Here is a 20,779-nt window from a genome sequence, read left to right as displayed (position 1 = left end):
CGGTCTGGGGCACCGGACTGTCCGGTGGTGCACCGGACAGTGTCCGGTGCGCCAGGCTGCCTCGACCTGAAGACGCCGCTCTCGGGAAATTGCCGACGGCGTACGGCTAAAATTCACCGGACTGTCCGGTGTGCACCGGACTGTCCGGTGAGCCAACGGTCGGCCGAGCCAACGGTCGGCCGCGGAATCCGCGCGCGACACGTGGTCTGGCCAACGGTCGGAAGGAGGCACCGGACTGTCCGGTGTGCACCGGACTGTCCGGTGCGCCAGATCTGCAACGGTCGGCAACGGTCGGCTGCGCCTGTTATGGAAATAAATCGGGCACCGGACAGTGTCCGGTGTGCACCGGACTGTCCGGTGCGCCCGACGACAGAAGGCAAGGATGGCCTTCCAGATTTGTTCTCAACGGCTCCTAGCTGCCTTGGGGCTATAAAAGGGACCCCTAGGCGCATGGAGGAAATAACCAAGCATTCCTTGAGCACTCTTGATCACTCACACATCAATCTTGCGCACTTGTTCGACATTCTAGTGATTTGAGCTCCGTTCTAGTGTGCTAGTCTCTTGAGCTCAAGTCTGGGTCTTGTGTGTGCGTATTCGCTGTGATCTTTGTGTCGTGTGTGAGTTGCTAATCCCTCCCTTGCTCCGTGATTCTCTGTGAACATCTTTTGTAAGGGCGAGAGGCTCCAAGTTGTGGAGATTCCTTGCAAACGGGATTGAGAAAAGAAAAGCAAGAACACCGTGGTATTCAAGTTGATCATTGGATCACTTGAGAGGAGTTGAGTGCAACTCTCGTCCGTTGGGACGCCACAACGTGGAGTAGGCAAGTTTTGTACTTGGCCGAACCACGGGATAACCACCGCGTCATCTCTGTGATTGATTTCTTGTGGTTATTGTGTTTTGACTCCTCTCTAGCCACTTGGCCATAATTGTGCTAACACTTAACAAGTTTTTGTGGCTTAAGTTTTGAAGTTTTACAGGATCACCTATTCACCCCCCCCCCCCTCTAGGTGCTCTCAATTGGTATCAGAGGCATTCTCTTCAAGAAAGGGACTAACCGCCCGAAGAGATGGATCCTAAGGGGAAGGGAATCGTGATCAACGACAAGGAGAAGGAGTCCTTCGTCAACGAGCCCAAAGATGACAAGCCTACCGACTCCGGCTCGGGCCATAGACGGAAGGAAGGGAAGAAGAAGAAGACAAGGCGCATCAAGGAGATCGTCTACTACGACGACAGCGACGAATCTTCCTCTTCCCTAAAGGACAACGACTACGAGCAAAGGAAACCAGTTAATTCTAACTTTTCTTTTGACTACTCTCGTATTCCGCAAAGTTCAAATTCACATTTGCTTTCTATTCCACTCGGCAAGCCCCCACACTTTGATGGGGAGGACTACGGATTTTGGAGCCACAAAATGCGTAGTCACCTATTCTCTCTCCATCCTAGTATATGGGAGATTGTAGATAGTGGAATGCACTTTAATAGTTCGGATAGTCCTATATTCATTAATGAGCAAATCCATAAGAATGCACAAGCTACTACTGTTCTTCTAGCTTCATTGTGCAGGGATGAATATAACAAAGTGAGTGGCTTGGATAACGCCAAGCAAATCTGGGATACCCTCAAGATCTCTCATGAGGGAAATGATGCTACCTTGCTCACCAAAATGGAGTTGGTGGAGGGCGAGCTTGGACGGTTCGCGATGATAAGGGGCGAGGAGCCAACTCAAACATACAACCGGCTCAAGACCCTTATCAACAAAATAAGGAGCTACGGAAGCACGCGATGGACGGACCACGACGTCGTCCGACTAATGCTAAGGTCCTTTACCATTCTTGATCCTCATTTGGTGAATAATATTCGTGAGAATCCCAGGTACACCAAAATGTCGCCCGAAGAAGTCTTAGGAAAATTCGTCAGCGGGCGAATGATGATCAAGGAGGCAAGGTACGTGGACGACGCCTTGAATGGACCGATCAACGAACCACAACCTTTTGCTCTCAAAGCAACAAGAAGCAAGGAGGCGCTACCTAGCAAGGTGGCACAAATTGAGGCGGCCGGACTTAATGATGAAGAGATGGCTCTCATCATTAAACGCTTCAAGACGGTACTAAAGGGTCACAAGGGGCAGCCAAGCAAGACCAAGACAAAGGGGAAGCGCTCATGCTTCAAGTGCGGTAAGATTGGTCATTTTATCGCTAACTGCCCCGATAATGATAGTGACCAGGAACAGGAAAATAAGAGGGAAAAGAAGAAGAATTACAAGAAGGCAAAGGGCGAGGCGCATCTAGGCAAGGAGTGGGACTCGGATTGCTCCTCTTCCGACTCCGACAATGAAGGAATCGCCGCCACCGCCTTCAACAAATCAACCCTCTTCCCAAACGAGCGTCACACATGCCTTATGGCAAGGGAGAAGAAGGTATGTACTCGCAACTCTACCTATGCTTCTTCAAGTGAGGACGAATCTAGTGATGAGGATGAAGTAGATTATTCATGTTTGTTCAAGGGCTTAGATAGATCTAAGATAGACAAAATTAATGAATTAATTGATTCCTTGAATGAAAAGAATATACTTTTAGAAAAGCAAGAGGATTTGTTGTATGAAGAACATGATAAGTTTGTAGAGGCTCAAAAATCCCTTGCATTAGAAATTAAGAGGAATGAAATGCTTACTTATGAAGTGTCAACATGCCATGATTCTATTTCTAACTTAAAGAGCATAAACGATGATTTAAATGCTAAACTAGTAGAAGCAAATAAATCCAACTCTTGTGTTGAACATGTTGAAATTTGCACTAGGTGTAAGGATGTTGATATTAATGCTTGTAGTGAACACTTAGTTTCCATTTCAAAATTGAATGATGAATTAGCTAGTCTTAATGCCAAACTTAAGACTAGCAAGAGTGAATTTGAAAAACTAAAATTTGCAAGGGATGCCTACACTATTGGTAGACACCCCTCAATTAAGGATGGGCTTGGCTTCAAGAGGGAAGTCAAGAACCTAACAAGCCATAAGACTCCTATCTCCACCAAGGAGAAAGGGAAGGCTCCTATGGCTAATAGTGTTAAGAAGAATCATGCTTTCATGTACTATGATAGGAGATACTCTAGGAATGCTTTTAGAGGTAATGATGTTTTTGATTCACATGCTTATGACTCTTATGCTATGACTGCTTCTAGTTCTCATGTTATGCATGGTAGAAATATGTTTAGAAGAAATGTTGTTCACCAAATGCCTAGGAGAAATATAGTTCATAATGCTCCTAGGAAAGTTGTGAATGAACCTTCCGAAATTTATTGTGCTTTAAATGCTTCCTTTGCTATTTGTAGAAAGGATAAGAAAATTGTTGCTAGGAAGTTAGGGGCAAAATGCAAGGGTGATAAAACTTGCATTTGGGTCCCTAAGGAAATTGTGACTAACCTTATAGGACCCAACAAGAGTTGGGTACCTAAGTCCCAAGCCTAAATTTGCCTTGCAGGTTTATGCATCCGGGGGTTCAAGCTGGATTATTGATAGCGGATGCACAAACCATATGACGGGGGAGAAGAAGATGTTCACCTCCTACGTCAAGAATAAGGATCCCCAAGATTCAATTATATTCGGTGATGGGAATCAAGGCAAGGTAAAAGGGTTAGGCAAAATTGCAATTTCTAATGAGCACTCTATCTCTAATGTGTTTTTAGTAGAGTCTCTTGGTTATAATTTGCTATCTGTTAGTCAATTATGCAACATGGGGTATAACTGTCTATTTACAAATGTAGATGTGTCTGTCTTTAGAAGAAGTGACGGTTCACTAGCTTTTAAGGGTGTATTAGACGGCAAACTTTATTTAGTTGATTTTGCAAAAGAAGAGGCCGGTCTAGATGCATGCTTAATAGCTAAGACTAGCATGGGCTGGCTGTGGCATCGCCGCTTAGCACATGTGGGGATGAAGAACCTTCACAAGCTTCTAAAGGGAGAACACGTGATAGGTTTGACTAACGTGCAATTCGAAAAGGATAGACCTTGTGCAGCTTGTCAAGCAGGTAAACAAGTGGGAGGAGCGCATCACAGCAAGAATGTGATGACCACCTCAAGACCCCTGGAGCTGCTGCATATGGACCTCTTCGGACCCGTCGCCTATCTGAGCATAGGAGGGAGTAAGTATGGTCTAGTTATTGTAGATGACTTTTCCCGCTTCACTTGGGTGTTCTTTTTGCAGGATAAGTCTGAAACCCAAGGGACCCTCAAGCGCTTCCTCAGGAGGGCTCAAAATGAGTTTGAGCTCAAAGTGAAGAAGATAAGGAGCGACAACGGGTCCGAGTTCAAGAACCTTCAAGTGGAGGAATTCCTTGAAGAGGAAGGGATCAAGCACGAGTTCTCCGCTCCCTACACACCACAGCAAAATGGTGTGGTAGAGAGGAAGAACAGGACGCTCATCGATATGACAAGGACGATGCTAGGAGAGTTCAAGACCCCCGAGTGCTTTTGGACGGAAGCCGTGAACACGGCTTGCCACGCCATCAACAGGGTCTACCTTCATCGCCTCCTCAAGAAGACGTCGTATGAGCTACTAACCGGTAACAAACCCAATGTATCTTACTTTCGTGTATTTGGGAGCAAGTGCTACATTCTAGTGAAGAAGGGTAGAAATTCTAAGTTTGCTCCCAAAGCTGTAGAAGGGTTTTTATTAGGTTATGACTCAAATACAAAGGCGTATAGAGTCTTCAACAAATCATCGGGTTTGGTTGAAGTCTCTAGCGACGTTGTATTTGATGAGACTAATGGCTCTCCAAGAGAGCAAGTTGTTGATCTTGATGATGTAGATGAAGAAGATGTTCCAACAGCCGCTATGCGCACCATGGCGATTGGTGATGTGCGACCACAGGAACACTTGGAGCAAGATCAACCTTCTTCCTCACCCATGGTGCATCCCCCAACTCAAGACGATGAACAGGTTCATCAACAGGAGGCGTGTGATCAAGGGGGAGCACAAGATGATCATATGATGGAGGAAGAAGCGCAACCGGCACCTCCAACCCAAGTTCGAGCGATGATTCAAAGGGATCATCCCGTCGACCAAATTCTGGGTGACATTAGCAAGGGAGTAACTACTCGATCTCGATTAGTTAATTTTTGTGAGCATTACTCTTTTGTCTCTTCTATTGAGCCTTTCAGGGTAGAAGAGGCCTTGCTAGATCCGGACTGGGTGTTGGCCATGCAGGAGGAGCTTAACAACTTCAAGAGGAATGAAGTTTGGACACTGGTGCCTCGTCCGAAGCAAAATGTTGTGGGAACCAAGTGGGTGTTCCGCAACAAACAGGACGAGCACGGGGTGGTGACGAGAAACAAGGCTCGACTTGTGGCAAAAGGTTATGCCCAAGTCGCAGGTTTGGATTTCGAGGAGACTTTTGCTCCTGTGGCTAGGCTAGAATCAATTCGTATCTTGCTAGCATATGCCGCTCATCATTCTTTCAGGTTGTTCCAAATGGATGTGAAGAGCGCTTTCCTCAACGGGCCAATCAAGGAGGAGGTGTACGTGGAGCAACCCCCTGGTTTCGAGGATGAACGGTATCCCGACCATGTGTGTAAGCTCTCTAAGGCGCTCTATGGACTTAAGCAAGCCCCAAGAGCATGGTATGAATGCCTTAGAGACTTTTTAATTGTTAATGCTTTCAAGGTTGGGAAAGCCGATCCAACTCTTTTTACAAAGACATGTGATGGTGATTTGTTTGTGTGCCAAATTTATGTCGATGACATAATATTTGGTTCTACTAACCAAAAGTCTTGTGAAGAGTTTAGCAGGGTGATGACGCAGAAATTCGAGATGTCAATGATGGGCGAGTTGAACTACTTCCTTGGGTTCCAAGTGAAGCAACTCAAGGACGGCACCTTCATCTCTCAAACGAAGTACACGCAGGACCTGCTGAAGCGGTTTGGGATGAAGGACGCCAAGCCCGCAAAGACACCGATGGGGACCGACGGACACACCGACCTCAACAAAGGAGGTAAGTCCGTTGATCAAAAAGCATACCGGTCAATGATAGGGTCATTACTTTACTTATGTGCTAGTAGACCGGATATTATGCTTAGCGTATGCATGTGTGCTAGATTTCAATCCGATCCTAAGGAATGTCACTTAGTGGCGGTGAAGCGAATCCTTAGATATTTAGTTGCTACGCCTTGCTTCGGGCTCTGGTATCCAAAGGGGTCTACCTTTGACTTGGTTGGATACTCAGATTCCGACTATGCTGGATGTAAGGTCGATAGGAAGAGTACATCGGGGACGTGCCAATTCTTAGAAGGTCCCTGGTGTCATGGAATTCTAAGAAACAAACCTCCGTTGCCCTATCCACCGCTGAGGCCGAGTATGTTGCCGCAGGACAGTGTTGCGCGCAACTACTTTGGATGAGGCAAACCCTCAGGGACTTTGGCTACAATCTGAGCAAAGTCCCACTCCTATGCGATAATGAGAGTGCTATCCGCATGGCGGAAAATCCTGTTGAGCACAGCCGCACAAAGCACATAGACATCCGGCATCACTTTTTGAGAGACCACCAGCAAAAGGGGGATATCGAAGTGTTTCATGTTAGCACTGAGAACCAGCTAGCCGATATCTTTACCAAGCCTCTAGATGAGAAGACCTTTTGCAGGCTGCGTAGTGAGCTAAATGTCTTAGATTCGCGGAACTTAGATTGAATTGTAGCATACATGTGTTTATGCCTTTGATCATGTTCATTCTGCATTTTGTTGCTTATTGTGGTGCTCAAGTTGTACAAACACTCCCTGGACCTCACAAGTCCGTTGCAAAGTGATGCACATGTTTAGGGGGAGATGTGTTACAACTTGACCCTTTGAGACTAACCGTATACTTGAGTTTGCTTGATTTAGTCTCGAAGGAGAATTGAAAGGGAAAAGGTGGACTTGGACCATGAAAGACTTCCACTGCACTCCGATGAGAGGGTAACTTATTCCAAGTCCATCTCATGAACTCTTGTTGCCATTTGCTCTTATTTGAAGATTTTGGTGAGGCAATAGGGTTAAAGGGCCAAGATTGATCCCGTTTTGGTGCTTGATGCCAAAGGGGGAGAAAATAAAGGCCAAAGCAATAAATGGATCAGCTACCACTTGAGAAATTATGAAAATAGTGAAATAGAGCTTTTTGTTTTGTCAAAACTCTCTTATTGTCTCTTTTGTCAAAAGTTGGCTTCTTGTGGGGAGAAGTAGTGATTATGGGAAAAAGGGGGAGTTTTTGAAATCCTTGATCAATCTCTTTTGGAATGACTCTCTTTATGCTTCAACATGTGTGTTTGACTTAGAGATAGAGATTTGAGTTTGATTTGCAAAAACTGTAACACCCGGCTTTAAGGAACAAAGCCAGGTGCATCTCATACATGCGCCAAGAAGACAACATATATAATAACAGAGTGTATAGAGATAAATGTCATCAAACATCAGAGAATTTATTACATAGCGGAAGACTTATTACAAAATAACATAATAAAGATAAAACGAACTAAGGATCGTCGGCGCCAATGTCGACTGGGATACGCCACCTAGATCAGATCGAACTCCTCAGTGTTAGGCGGCTCCTCCTGAACCACCTGATCATCTCCTGTGGGGGGGGTGTGAGACAGCAAGGGTGAGCTCACACATGATCATCGCTCAACAAGTTGTGGGGAATAATGTGACATGAACTCACCAAAGGTGGGAGCTCATGTGAAGTGTAAGGCTGATCAATGATAGGGGTTAAAGCTGAGCATTGCTTTTAAGTAGTTGGTCAAAATTTTATTAGCAGTTACTAAGTGTAAGTAAATACCAAACCATAAGTAAAGTAATAGAACAAAATTAATAACAAACCCATGCAATGCAAATGACAAAATTGAATTTAAGTTCCATAATTTAAACATCAGAGAGTCCTGAGCTGCTCATGACCGTGAGCTCGGCTAGTATACCAGTTTTACACTCTGCAGAGGTTGTACCCTTTACCCACAAGTCATGTTACCCATCTGCCAAGGGGTCATGAATCCCATACACCTCTACCTAGGAAGCGCGGCAGGGCAACACTACGAGGCCTTTACAAAGTTCCACTAGCTTCCGAAAACCCGCTACAGTTTATAGGAAGATCCAGTACAGGGTTCCTGGCTGACCGCCATCGCAGCAAAATCAACCAGGGACCTCCCCGCACTGACCTCTCCCCTACTGCCCTTGCCCCTTTCGGGTAAGGTAGTCTTCCACTAGATTTCCTAATTAGTCAGCCAAGGGCGTCCCATTAAACCCTTGTGGTGGCACGTGGTTCTCAAGTTAAGCTCTATGTTCCAATTAACATTAATGATCTCAACATGAACATAAATAGAATAACAAAAATAACTGGAACATAGAGGTAATAAATGATTATCCCAAAACCATGTAAAGCAATAGCAAACTACCCAAGTGATTCAGGGGTGAACAAGGTAATGAGATAAACAATCTAGGGTAACCTATTGGGTCCCATCAAAATTAACCTATGCATGGATAAGTGATATTAAAGAACATTATTGGGTAAAAAGTGGTCAAGGGCACAACTTGCCTTCAATGAGCTCCTGCTCAGCTACTTCAATCTGCTGCTCACCAGGATCCTCAGCAACGGGCTCTTCTACTCGCCACAATACAAACAAGCACAGGATATAGGGAAAATTAACATTACACCAAGCATGTAAACAAAATACACAGAGATATTCTACATATTAAAATAAAAACCTAGGAACTGGAATCATAATTTTCTGAGTTACAGACTTTAAGTTATGCATTTTCAAAGGTTTTATGTGTTTAGAATAAGATTAAGTGTGGAATTAAATTTCTTACTGTGGTCATGATAAAACAGAGGCACTAAGTGATAAATAATAAAATTACAAAATTTTAGGAACTGGAATGGATGAATTTGGACTAAAAATGGATTTTATATGATTTATTCAAGTTCTAGAATTTATTTTTGTATTAAAAATCCAATTTCCTAATCATTTAATTAATTTAAAACTGTGCTGGACTGGGCCTCAAATCTAGAGAAACCCAGGGGGCTCGGGGCAAGTTACCCGAGACACAGCGCACAGTGACTACTGGACGGCGGGTTGATTCCTATGAAGTTCAGGGGCTCTTTAACAAAAATGACCCACGAAGGGGTATGAACAGACTTGGGCCGTCCGATCGGCCACCTACGTTCTAGATTAAATCATGGTATAAGCGAAGCGGTACACATTGCCGTCCACAGGATCACGATCCTACGACACAGATTTAATTTTATCCCGAGCCACCCGATCCATCCGATCGGATATCAACGGCTGACGCGAAACCCACCAAAGCGTTACCCGCCATCTAATCCGAGCCATACAACGAGAAATCGATGGCACGCAATCCTTCTCCTTCCTTCGGTCCTAACTCCGGCGGCATCGCCCAGTCGCCACGGTGGCGCGCCCCCGACGTGCGGCAATTGCGTCCATTACGCCCTAATTCGACCCTCGAAAGGGTCCTACTCTATGCTAGCGCCTATAGGAAACGGATGACCACACACATACCGGTGATCGAAGCCCCGAAGATGCAGGCCACACGACGAGGCGGATTTGCGGCGAATGCGAAGTCCGGCGAGCAATTCACGCCGAGCAGAAGCCTATCTTCACGGTCCGAGCACGCGTATGGTTTCCCCGTGGTCCGGCGAACACAACCGGCCACCCACGGGCCGCCCGGCGGCGATACAGGGCGGAGTCAACGGCGGCGGGTCACTTCCTCTCTGCGGACGCAATTCTGGAGGTGGCGGCGGGTTTCTTGGCAGGGATGAGCGGCGCGCAAGGTTCGGGAACCCAGGGTTTTATGGCCGGTGAGGTTGGGCAGTTAACGGCCAACGGATTCCACGAATCCCGCGAGCTAGCGGACATCAGGGCCATGGCTGTTGCGGCGGTGAGGATCGCGCGGATAACGCTGACAGCACGGGCCCACGCGGAAGTGAGAGTCTTGCGCGCAGGAGAGAGGGTGCTGGCATGTGGGCCCGACTTCACAGCGACTCAGGACGACGTGTGGGTGCGGCAAAGAACCGGGCCGCGCGTGAGGAAAACACCAATGGGCCAAATAGGTGGTCTGCGGCCCAGTTGCTATGTTTTCCTTTTTTTAATTTTATTTCCTGTTTTCTTTTATCCTTAACTCTTTTAAATCCAAATTTGAATTTGAATTGTGAGTTTTTGTTTTGAGTCCATGATACAAATTCACACTCTAATGTTGGAATAATGTATCTTCATTTACATATTTTAATCCTTACATTATTCATTTCTTTCTCTTTTCTAGATTCAAGAATTTCTTTTAGGGTTTAAATTTTCTTTTTGGTCTTTAATATTTTTCTTGTCACAAAATGCACACAAAATAAAATATCCAGCATGATGCAACAATTTAGTAGCATATCTTTTTATTAATTGTTCTTGGACATGGTGTTCTCATATGATGATGCATAAAGATCAAACTCATATAAAGAGAAATTGTTTCTCTATTGGTATTATCTCTAGCAAATACAAAGTGGGTGTTACAAATCCTACCCCCCTTAAAAATAATCTCGTCCTCGAGATTTAAGAAGAACTCGAGAAAAGGTGGGGAAAATCTATGCGCAGCTCTTCTTCTCTTTCCCAAGTTGCTTCATCTTCACTGTGGTGACTCCATTGCACTTTACACATCTTTATCACCTTATTCCTTGTAACTCGAGTCAATGTATCCAAAATCTTGATCGGGTACTCCGTGTAAGTCAAATCATCCTGAACACTGAGCTCTTCCATTGGTAACTGTTCCTCAGGGACACGGAGACACTTCTTAAGTTGAGATACATGGAACACATTATGCACATCCGATAGACTATCCGGTAACTCGAGTTGGTATGCCATCTCCCCAACTCTTCTAAAGATCAAGAATGGTCCAATATAGCGAGGGGACAATTTGCCCTTAACTTTAAATCTCCTCATTCCACGCAGTGGTGACACCTTGAGGTACACATAATCTCCCTCTTCAAATTCCAGTGGTCTCCTTCTATTATCAGCATAGCTCTTTTGCCTGGTTTGAGCCACTCTCAAATTCTCTCGAATTATACGGACTTGTTCTTCTGCTTCTTGAATCAATTCAGGCCCAAAGAACTGTCTTTCTCCAGTCTGATCCCAATACAAAGGAGTCCTGCACTTCCTCCCATATAAAGCTTCAAAAGGTGACATCTTCAGGCTGGCCTGGTAACTATTATTATACGAGAACTCAGCATAAGGCAGACTCTTATCCCAACTTCCTCCATGCTGAAGGGCACATGCTCTCAACATATCTTCCAAAACTTGATTTGTCCTTTCAGTCTGTCCATCAGTCTGAGGGTGATAAGCCGTACTAAAATTCAACTTCGTACTCATGTTCTCATGAAAGCTTCTCCAAAATCTTGAGGTAAACTGCGAACCTCGATCAGACACGATCTTCTTTGGTACTCCATGTAAACACACAATCCGAGCCATATACAATTCTGCTAGCTGAGAACCTCTATAAGTAGTCTTCACAGGAATAAAGTGAGCCACTTTAGTCAATCTATCCACAATCACCCATATAGCATCATATCCTTTCTGGGTGCGAGGCAATCCAGTAATGAAATCCATACCAATCTCTTCCCATTTCCACTCAGGTATCTTCAGTGGATGCAACAGTCCAGCTGGCCTCTGGTGTTCAGCCTTAACTCTTTGGCATACATCGCACATAGCCACATGTGCAGCCACATCCCTCTTTAGTCCATACCACCAATACTTTTGCTTCAAATCCTGATACATCTTTGTACTTCCCGGATGAATAGAATAAACTGAATCATGTGCCTCCTTCAATATGGTTTCCCGAAGACTATCAATATCGGGAACACATATCCGATTCTTGAACCATATAGTGCCTTGCTCATCCTCTGTGAATTCCGGGCCTCTACCCTCTGTTATCAGATCCTTAATCTCTTTTATTTTAGCATCACCAATTTGTCCTTTGCGGATCACTTGCTCCAAAGTGGGTTCCACATCAATAGTGACTCCTTCAGTATGAGCAACTATCCCCAGGTTAAGTCTCCTGAAGTCCTCAACAATCTCATCGGGTAGCTGGGCAACAATAGCTGAATGAACATGCTCTTTGCGACTCAAGGCATCTGCAACCAAATTTGCCTTGCCCGGGTGATAGTGAATCTCCAAATCATAATCCTTAATAAGCTCCAACCAACGGCGTTGCCTAAGATTGAGATCCTTCTGAGTGAATATATACTTCAAACTCTTATGATCCGTATACACTTGGCACTTGGTCCCCATGATATAATGTCTCCAAATCTTAAGTGCATGCACAACGGCTGCCAATTCCAAGTCATGAGTAGGGTAGTTCAATTCATGCTTGCGTAACTGACGAGAAGCATAAGCAATCACATGTCCTTCTTGCATGAGCACACATCCTAAGCCTTGGCCACATGCATCACAATAGATATCAAATCCTTTCTGTAGATCTGGCATAACCAATACTGGTGGCGACATCAACTTCTTCTTCAATAGATCAAAGCTGTTTTGACACTTCTCGTCCCACTTAAATTCTTTTCCTTTCTCCAAAAGCGAAGTCATAGGCTTAGCAATTTTAGAAAATCCTTCAATAAATCTCCGATAATAACCTGCTAATCCCAAGAAACTCCGAATCTCGGTAACTGTAGTGGGTACTCTCCACTCCATTATCTCCTTAACCTTAGCAGGATCCACTGCTATTCCTCCATTAGAAATGATATGACCAAGAAATGGCACCTCGCCAATCCAAAACTCGCACTTGCTGAACTTGGCATATAGTTGATTATCTCGTAGCTTCTGTAGCACCATCCTCAGATGTTCCTCGTGATCACTATCACTCTGAGAATAAATAAGAATATCGTCGATGAATACCACGACGAATCTGTCCAAATACTCCATAAACACCTTGTTCATCAAGTTCATAAAATAAGCTGGTGCATTGGTTAATCCAAATGACATAACAGTAAACTCATATAATCCATATCGGGTTGAGAAAGCCGTCTTAGGAATATCCGATGGTCTAATCTTCATTTGATGGTATTCCGATCAGAGATCAATCTTTGAGAATACCCTTGCACCTCTCATCTGATCAAATAAATCTTCAATGCAGGGTAACTGGTACTTGTTCTTCACGGTAACATCATTAAGGGACCTATAATCCACGCACATCCCTTGTGATCCATCTTTCTTCTGTACAAACAGTACCGGTGCTCCCTAAGGCGAGGAACTCGGACGAATGTATCCAGCCTCTTGCAACTCTGTTAAGTGCTTCTTGAGTTCTTTTAACTCTTCTACAGACATCTTATATGTCCATTTAGAAATAGGAGCAGTTCTAGGTAAGAGATCTATGACAAACTCAACTTCCTTATCTGGTGGCATCCCTAGTAACTCCTCTGGAAAGACATCCAAAAAATCCTTAACCACACGGATGTTGTCACCAACAAACTTTTCATCGACTAAGAATGGCGCTAGTCTGATGGTGGTAGTTGCTGCAATTCCAACTTCAAATCTTTCTCCTTTGGAACTGGTGAGTTCAATGGTTCCTTTAGCACAGTGTATAAACTACCTTTGCCTTTCTTAACCATGATATACCAAGGATCACGTCTATAGTGCTCTCTTCTAACACTATAGGGGTAGCCCATCCGGGTTAGGAACACAGGGTAAGAAAAGATTGTAGACAAGGCATGTAATTACGAGAAATGTTACTGCGAGGGATTTATTAGCTAATTAGATTAGTGTGTCACCTACTAATGTTAATTCATTACCTTATGGTGGTACATGCTAAGATACCCGTCTATACTATTTCAATCAATCAAAGAAGCAAATCAGGCATTGATCATCAGAACAATCAACCAACATTTTTAATAGAGAAAATAATTTTAATTTTGTCTTAGGTTTCCTATCTCTTAAAAAGGTCATAAATGTAGGATTCCAAGGTGTGAAATCCATCTTGTCTCAGAGTAGAAAAGGTAAGAATCATCAGAGTAGAACAGTAGAAGGTGAGACAGAATCAAGATAAGTATAGAGAGAATCGAAGTAAGATAAGTAGGTAAGGGTTTGTCCATTTCTATCTAGGTTTCGTCCTACAGTCAACATTTCCTCTGATACCACTTCTGTAACACCCGGCTTTAAGGAACAAAGCCAGGTGCATCTCATACATGCGCCAAGAAGACAACATATATAATAACAGAGTGTATAGAGATAAATGTCATAAAACATCAGAGAATTTATTACATAGCGGAAGACTTATTACAAAATAACATAATAAAGATAAAACGAACTAAGGATCGTCGGCGCCAATGTCGACTGGGATACGCCACCTAGATCAGATCGAACTCCTCAGTGTTAGGCGGCTCCTCCTGAACCACCTGATCATCTCCTGTGGGGGGGGGGTGTGAGACAGCAAGGGTGAGCTCACACATGATCATCGCTCAACAAGTTGTGGGGAATAATGTGACATGAACTCACCAAAGGTGGGAGCTCATGTGAAGTGTAAGGCTGATCAATGATAGGGGTTAAAGCTGAGCATTGCTTTTAAGTAGTTGGTCAAAATTTTATTAGCAGTTACTAAGTGTAAGTAAATACCAAACCATAAGTAAAGTAATAGAACAAAATTAATAACAAACCCATGCAATGCAAATGACAAAATTGAATTTAAGTTCCATAATTTAAACATCGGAGAGTCCTGAGCTGCTCATGACCGTGAGCTCGGCTAGTATACCAGTTTTACACTCTGCAGAGGTTGTACCCTTTACCCACAAGTCATGTTACCCATCTGCCAAGGGGTCATGAATCCCATACACCTCTACCTAGGAAGCGCGGCAGGGCAACACTACGAGGCCTTTACAAAGTTCCACTAGCTTCCGAAAACCCGCTACAGTTTATAGGAAGATCCAGTACAGGGTTCCTGGCTGACCGCCATCGCAGCAAAATCAACCAGGGACCTCCCCGCACTGACCTCTCCCCTACTGCCCTTGCCCCTTTCGGGTAAGGTAGTCTTCCACTAGATTTCCTAATTAGTCAGCCAAGGGCGTCCCATTAAACCCTTGTGGTGGCACGTGGTTCTCAAGTTAAGCTCTATGTTCCAATTAACATTAATGATCTCAACATGAACATAAATAGAATAACAAAAATAACTGGAACATAGAGGTAATAAATGATTATCCCAAAACCATGTAAAGCAATAGCAAACTACCCAAGTGATTCAGGGGTGAACAAGGTAATGAGATAAACAATCTAGGGTAACCTATTGGGTCCCATCAAAATTAACCTATGCATGGATAAGTGATATTAAAGAACATTATTGGGTAAAAAGTGGTCAAGGGCACAACTTGCCTTCAATGAGCTCCTGCTCAGCTACTTCAATCTGCTGCTCACCAAGATCCTCAGCAACGGGCTCTTCTACTCGCCACAATACAAACAAGCACAGGATATAGGGAAAATTAACATTACACCAAGCATGTAAACAAAATACACAGAGATATTCTACATATTAAAATAAAAACCTAGGAACTGGAATCATAATTTTCTGAGTTACAGACTTTAAGTTATGCATTTTCAAAGGTTTTATGTGTTTAGAATAAGATTAAGTGTGGAATTAAATTTCTTACTGTGGTCATGATAAAACAGAGGCACTAAGTGATAAATAATAAAATTACAAAATTTTAGGAACTGGAATGGATGAATTTGGACTAAAAATGGATTTTATATGATTTATTCAAGTTCTAGAATTTATTTTTGTATTAAAAATCCAATTTCCTAATCATTTAATTAATTTAAAACTGTGCTGGACTGGGCCTCAAATCTAGAGAAACCCAGGGGGCTCGGGGCAAGTTACCCGAGACACAGCGCACAGTGACTACTGGACGGCGGGTTGATTCCTATGAAGTTCAGGGGCTCTTTAACAAAAATGACCCACGAAGGGGTATGAACAGACTTGGGCCGTCCGATCGGCCACCTACGTTCTAGATTAAATCATGGTATAAGCGAAGCGGTACACATTGCCGTCCACAGGATCACGATCCTACGGCACAGATTTAATTTTATCCCGAGCCACCCGATCCATCCGATCGGATATCAACGGCTGACGCGAAACCCACCAAAGCGTTACCCGCCATCTAATCCGAGCCATACAACGAGAAATCGATGGCACGCAATCCTTCTCCTTCCTTCGGTCCTAACTCCGGCGGCATCGCCCAGTCGCCACGGTGGCGCGCCCCCGACGTGCGGCAATTGCGTCCATTACGCCCTAATTCGACCCTCGAAAGGGTCCTACTCTATGCTAGCGCCTATAGGAAACGGATGACCACACACATACCGGTGATCGAAGCCCCGAAGATGCAGGCCACACGACGAGGCGGATTTGCGGCGAATGCGAAGTCCGGCGAGCAATTCACGCCGAGCAGAAGCCTATCTTCACGGTCCGAGCACGCGTATGGTTTCCCCGTGGTCCGGCGAACACAACCGGCCACCCACGGGCCGCCCGGCGGCGATACAGGGCGGAGTCAACGGCGGCGGGTCACTTCCTCTCTGCGGACGCAATTCTGGAGGTGGCGGCGGGTTTCTTGGCAGGGATGAGCGGCGCGCAAGGTTCGGGAACCCAGGGTTTTATGGCCGGTGAGGTTGGGCAGTTAACGGCCAACGGATTCCACGAATCCCGCGAGCTAGCGGACATCAGGGCCATGGCTGTTGCGGCGGTGAGGATCGCGCGGATAACGCTGACAGCACGGGCCCACGCGGAAGTGAGAGTCTTGCGCGCAGGAGAGAGGGTGCTGGCATGTGGGCCCGACTTCACAGCGACTCAGGACGACGCGTGGGTGCGGCAAAGAACCGGGCCGCGCGTGAGGAAAACACCAATGGGCCAAATAGGTGGTCTGCGGCCCAGTTGCTATGTTTTCCTTTTTTTAATTTTATTTCCTGTTTTCTTTTATCCTTAACTCTTTTAAATCCAAATTTGAATTTGAATTGTGAGTTTCTGTTTTGAGTCCATGATACAAATTCACACTCTAATGTTGGAATAATGTATCTTCATTTACATATTTTAATCCTTACATTATTCATTTCTTTCTCTTTTCTAGATTCAAGAATTTCTTTTAGGGTTTAAATTTTCTTTTTGGTCTTTAATATTTTTCTTGTCACAAAATGCACACAAAATAAAATATCCAGCATGATGCAACAATTTAGTAGCATATCTTTTTATTAATTGTTCTTGGACATGGTGTTCTCATATGATGATGCATAAAGATCAAACTCATATAAAGAGAAATTGTTTCTCTATTGGTATTATCTCTAGCAAATACAAAGTGGGTGTTACAAAAACAAACCAAGTGGTGGCAAAGGATGATCCATATATGCCAAAAGTGAATAGAACTCAAATTTATTCTATTTGAAGTGATTTTGCACTTGTTCCAATTGCTTTATGTTGTGTTGGCATAAATCACCAAAAAGGGGGAGATTGAAAGGGAAATGTGCCTTTGGGCCATTTCTAAGTATTTTGGTGATTGAGTGTCAACACAAGTGCTTAAATGTAAATCTATGCCCATGGATGAACAAAGTGCAAATCTCAAGTAAAGGTATGTTTCTAAGCCTTAGTACATTGGTTTTGTGTACTAATGTATGTGTCTAAGTGTTAGAAACAGAGAGAAGAAGAAAAGGAGAATGTTGGCTGTGTACAGCCAACAGGCTGTTTCGGTCTGGGGCACCGGACTGTCCGGTGGTGCACCGGACAGTGTCCGGTGCGCCAGGCTGCCTCGACCTGAAGACGCCGCTCTCGGGAAATTGCCGACGGCATACGGCTAAAATTCACCGGACTGTCCGGTGTGCACCGGACTGTCCGGTGAGCCAACGGTCGGCCGAGCCAACGGTCGGCCGCGGAATCCGCGCGCGACACGTGGTCTGGCCAACGGTCGGAAGGAGGCACCGGACTGTCCGGTGTGCACCGGACTGTCCGGTGCGCCAGATCTGCAACGGTCGGCAACGGTCGGCTGCGCCTGTTATGGAAATAAATCGGGCACCGGACAGTGTCCGGTGTGCACCGGACTGTCCGGTGCGCCCGACGACAGAAGGCAAGGATGGCCTTCCAGATTTGTTCTCAACGGCTCCTAGCTGCCTTGGGGCTATAAAAGGGACCCCTAGGCGCATGGAGGAAATAACCAAGCATTCCTTGAGCACTCTTGATCACTCACACATCAATCTTGCGCACTTGTTCGACATTCTAGTGATTTGAGCTCCGTTCTAGTGTGCTAGTCTCTTGAGCTCAAGTCTGGGTCTTGTGTGTGCGTATTCGCTGTGATCTTTGTGTCGTGTGTGAGTTGCTAATCCCTCCCTTGCTCCGTGATTCTCTGTGAACATCTTTTGTAAGGGCGAGAGGCTCCAAGTTGTGGAGATTCCTTGCAAACGGGATTGAGAAAAGAAAAGCAAGAACACCGTGGTATTCAAGTTGATCATTGGATCACTTGAGAGGAGTTGAGTGCAACTCTCGTCCGTTGGGACGCCACAACGTGGAGTAGGCAAGTTTTGTACTTGGCCGAACCACGGGATAACCACCGCGTCATCTCTGTGATTGATTTCTTGTGGTTATTGTGTTTTGACTCCTCTCTAGCCACTTGGCCATAATTGTGCTAACACTTAACAAGTTTTTGTGGCTTAAGTTTTGAAGTTTTACAGGATCACCTATTCACCCCCCCCTCTAGGTGCTCTCAGTTAGTGCACTCACTATCTTCAAAGCCGGGAGGTTGCTCAACATAGACCTCTTCCTTGATTGGTCCATTGAGGAAGGCACTCTTCACGTCCATTTGATAAAGCTTAAAGCCATGGTGAGTAGCATAGGCAAGTAATATGCGAATTGACTCAAGCCTAGCTACGGGTGCATAGGTTTCACCGAAATCCAAACCTTCGACTTGTGAATATCCCTTGGCCACGAGTCGAGCTTTGTTCCTTGTCACCACACCATGCTCATTTTGCTTGTTGCGGAATACCCACTTGGTTCCTACAACATTTTGGTTAGGACGTGGAACTAAATGCCATACCTTATTCCTCGTGAAGTTGTTGAGCTCCTCTTGCATTGCCAACACCTAATCCGAATCTCTTAATGCATCCTCTACCCTGTATGGCTCAATAGAGGAAACAAAAGCGTAATGTTCACAAAAATGAGCGACTCGAGATCGAGTTTTTACCCCCTTATGAATATCGCCGAGGATGGAGTTCATGGGGTGATCTCTTTGAATCGCTTGGTGGACTCTTGGGTGTGGCGGTCTTTGACCCTGTTCTTCTTGATCATCTTCCTTGTCATGATCATTGTCATCTCCCCCTTGATCATTGTATTCCTCTTGAGGTGTCTCATCTTCTTGATCTTCTTCTTCATTGTCTTGAGCCTGATCCTCATCTTGAGTTGGCAGAGATGCTTGATTTGAAGATGATGGTTGATCTGTGCTTGTGGAGGCTCTTCGGATTCCTTAGGACACACATTCCCAATGGACATGTTCCTTAGCGCGACGCACGGAGCCTCTTCATCATCTAGTTCATCAAGATCAACTTGCTCTACTTAAGAGCTGTTAGTCTCATCAAACACAATGTCACAAGAAACCTCAACTAATCCAGTGGATTTGTTGAAGACTCTATATGCCCTTGTGTTTGAGTCATAACCAAGTAAAAAGCCTTCTACAGCCTTAGGAGAAAATTTAGATTTTCTACCTCTTTTAACAAGAATACAACATTTGCTACCAAAGACTCTAAAATATGAAACATTGGGCTTTTTACCGGTGAGGAGTTCATATGATGTATTCTTGAGGATTCGGTGAAGGTAGAGCCGGTTGATGGAGTAGTAGGCGGTGTTAATCGCCTCAGCCCAAAACCGGTCCGGAGTCTTGTACTCATCAAGCATGGTCCTCGCCATGTCCAGTAGAGTTCTATTCTTCCTCTCCACTACACCATTTTTTTGAGGTGTGTAGGGAGAAGAGAACTCATGCTTGATTCCTTACTCCTCCAGAAAGCCTTCAATTTGAGAGTTCTTGAACTCCGTCCCGTTGTCGCTTCTTATCTTTTTGATTCTTAATCCGAACTCATTTTGAGCCCTCTCAAGAATCCCTTTAAGGTCTCTTGGGTTTGAGATTTTTCCTGCAAAAAAATACCCAAGTGAAGCGAGAATAATCATCCACAATTACAAGACAGTACTTACTCCCGCCGATGCTTATGTAAGCTATCGGACCAAATAGATCCATGTGGAGTAACTCCAGTGGCCTGTCTATCGTCATGATGTTTTTGTATGGATGGTGGGTACCAACTTGCTTCCCTGCTTGACATGCGCTACAAACCCTGTCTTTCTCAAAATGAACATTTGTTAGTCCCAAAATGTGTTCTCCCTTTAGAAGCTTGTGAAGACTCTTCATCCCAACATGGGCTAGTCGGCGATGCCAGAGTCAACCCATGTTAGTCTTAGCAATTAAGCAAGTATCAAGTTTAGCTCTATTAAAATCAACTAAGTATAGCTGACCCTCTAATACTCCCTTAAATGCTACTGAATCATCACTTCTTCTAAAGACAGTAACACATATATCCGTAAAAAGACAGTTGTAACCCATTTTGCATAGTTGAGATACAGAAAGCAAATTGTAATCTAAAGAATCTACAAGAAAAACATTGGAAATAGAATGGTCAGGTGATATAGCAATTTTACCAAGTCCTTTGACCAAACCTTGATTTCCATCCCCGAATGTGATAGCTGTTTGGGGATCTTCGTTTTTCTCGTAGA

This window comes from Zea mays, chromosome 9 (genome assembly GCF_902167145.1).
Source record: "Zea mays cultivar B73 chromosome 9, Zm-B73-REFERENCE-NAM-5.0, whole genome shotgun sequence".
In the NCBI taxonomy this organism is placed as follows: Eukaryota; Viridiplantae; Streptophyta; class Magnoliopsida; order Poales; family Poaceae; genus Zea; species Zea mays.
This window is presented reverse-complemented; position numbering follows the sequence as displayed.